Source organism: Miscanthus floridulus, chromosome 10 (genome assembly GCF_019320115.1).
Source record: "Miscanthus floridulus cultivar M001 chromosome 10, ASM1932011v1, whole genome shotgun sequence".
Taxonomy (NCBI): Eukaryota; Viridiplantae; Streptophyta; class Magnoliopsida; order Poales; family Poaceae; genus Miscanthus; species Miscanthus floridulus.
In genome coordinates, this window is record NC_089589.1 from 108186030 (window position 1) to 108188928 (window position 2899).

Genomic DNA, 2899 nt, shown 5'->3' on the forward strand with positions numbered 1-2899 from the left:
TGTAGGCACCGGTGTTACTCATCATAGAACATATATAGTATCCACAATGTACACTCCCAGGCCTCTGCTTGGGGCACTGTGTGTTTTGCATATGAAAATATTAGGTAATGCTTTTGACAGCCATGTAACGGAGTACTGAAGAAGTAAGTTACACTTACCGCACATAGTGTTTTTATAGCCAGCTTTTCCTTCCTCGCTGGATCATGCCTTCCGTGATGATGAGAGACATAGAACCTAAATGCCCTGTTCGAATTATTTTAGCAAATACAACTTGTTAGTATGCATAAGTGAACGTTACAAGTATGTATACAGACATATAAGCTAATGAGGATTGTCGATATGTATACGTCTTGAGAATCGATATGAAGTCTTTGTATGTCGCCGGGTCCTTATCTATTGAATCAAAGACCCATGCCATGCTCTTCCCGACATCGACGGCTATACAAATCCAGTGGTTGCTGCATGGATTTAATCATAGAACTAGATAAGCTCTTTTACATCGAATAAAATATATCGAACATAGCTTTAAGTTATAGTTGAACTTACTCGAAGTTGTATGGTAGCCATATAGTAGAGTGTTGTTGGAGATTTTTGAAAGCCAGAGCAATGTATGCCGCAACCTTAAGGGACTCTTCCCTTAGCTTCGCACTACGGATGCGCTCTTTCTCCCGAAGAGTCTTTGCAGCTGCTAGCTCTTTGGCATCCAGTGTCCACCGTTTAGGGTAATTAAAATTTGTTTGGGCTATAGCTTGAGGGTCTACATACCCGACTTTCACACTTGGCATTTGTTTGACAATGTGCACTTGCATTCTACAAATCACGGCGTGGGTTAGTTACAACAAAATTCAAAGATTACATTCATATCATATCGGAAGGACAAGGACTTACAGGCACCACGTGCGAATTAGATTCATCTCCATTTCTCCCAGGTGAAAGCATGTGTGCATGTCATTGAAGTCAAAGACAATTTTCCCGGCTGGGCTTCCAAATGTGCCGGTGGGAAAGCATGCTTGTATGATATCTATGCTCGTTGGGAGAACACGCAAGTACCAATCATGAAACCTTCTCATTCCAAGTGGTAGGCGCTGGATGTCCCGGTTTGGTAGGAAGGGCTTGCCTCTTTCATATTTTTTCGGGCAATCCTTTGACCATTCGATGGCATCAACATTTGGATACTGCTTTGCAATTTGGTGAAGTTTGCTACTGACGGCCTCCTCAGAACCCCGTGATGGGACATTTTTAACTTGGTTTTCAGGCTTGAACTGATCATGGGAATACCACTTGAACACCGACGAGACGTCTTTGATCGGAACATAAACTGGCCTTATGTGGATTGGAATCTTCTTTCGGAGTTCCCATTCAGGCACGTCCTCATCTTCTTGTGCATCACCTTCTTCAGGAGACACTCGTTGTTCATGTATCGGTTGTGCTTATTGAGAAGACTGTGGCATCTCATGATGCACTTGCCCGGTACGAGCTAGAGAAGGTTGTGGCATCTCATCAGGCACATGCTCGATAGGAGGCGGGGAAGAATGTGGCATCTCAGGAATGTGGGGGTCACGAGACGGTGAAAATATCTCCCCGGCCTCAACAACTCGCTCCAAATTTGGGAGAGGGGGAGGCGGCGAAGAAGCAGTCAATATAATGTCCCGTTTGTGCCAGAGGATGAACTGCCCCATAACGTCTCCGAGTAACACCAGCCCCTCGGGAGTTGCATAGTCTATCCTCCACTGCATGAACTCGGGCTTCACTGTATGCACCTCGACCATAGTGTAGTCCGGCGGTATGTTATTATTGTGGTGTAAGCCACCGGGAGGATGTGCAACACCCGTTGCCACCTCCATCACAGTGTTCTGCCGGCCACTGAGAAACACCAAGGTGCAACTAGTAGGTTCCCGTATGAGATCGACTGAGGTTGTGGCTGTAGTGGAACCTTGGCTGCTAGGAACTTTCGGAGGGCTGCCAACTAATGCCAGTTCTCCCAGTGGCGTCACTAATATACGTGGCTCCATAGACATTCCTTGCTCCTCCAGTGCCTTCGCAACTAGAGCCTTCACTTGGAGCTCAAGACTAGTCTCCCGGTCTCGGCCATGTTTCTTGTACATGTGCTTGTCCTCTTCGAATCCTTGCTTCCAAGTCATCCTTTTCCCTAGCCCCCTGGTGCGGCCTGTGTGCTCCTTGTTTCCCAAGCCAAGGCTAAGCTCGTCCCTCTCTCTGGAAGGATTGAATGAGCCCTTCTCTTTGTCTTCAGCATATTTCAGTATCCTTGATACCGCCTCTTGGGTCTCCGGCTTATCAAACTTAAGATTACTGCCGGATGGTTCTGTACTCCTCGCATATATCCAGTTCCTTGAGCGTACCTTCAACTTCGTCACATCGATATTCCCAGCAGCTGCGGCCTCTTCATCCATCTTTCTAAACTGCTCTTCCTTGGCATAGTAGCCACCGGGGCCTAGATGATGGTGGTGTTTGTTCCTCTTCTCTAGCTCGGTGTTACGAGCACTGAGCTCCAATGCCTCCGCTGAAGTCTTCTGAGCCACGAGCTCCTCCCATTGACTAGGAGTTATTTTACCGAACTCGTTGAAGGGAGTTAACCCCTTTTGGATATACTTCGTGTTAAGCTCCGACCTCCAACGTCGCAATGACTCTCCCATCATCCTGATAGCATTTTTTTTACCAATTCGTAATTTCCCTCCGGAAATCTAAAATTGACCTTCAGCTACCTATCCCATAGTGCATTCTTTATGTTCTCTGGTACCTCTTTCCAGTTAGGGATTGCTGGGTTCAATTTATCTCTTACTAGGGCCCCGATCGCATTACGGAATCGTCCTCTTAATTCCTTTGGCTCAAGGATCTCCCCTGCTGGCCCAACCTCCGTTATCACATAGCAAGCCTTATC

General features: G+C 46.7%; 1 long non-coding RNA gene across 1 annotated transcript; it reads right to left on the reverse strand.

Annotated features, from left to right (window-relative positions):
- LOC136486263 (uncharacterized) lies at positions 1-762 on the reverse strand. Its single transcript, XR_010766737.1, has 4 exons — positions 547-762; positions 348-458; positions 159-243; positions 1-76 (listed from the first exon to the last, which is right to left on the reverse strand). It is a non-coding gene; the product is annotated as an uncharacterized lncRNA (long non-coding RNA).
- Between the last annotated feature and the right edge of the window lie 2137 nt (positions 763-2899).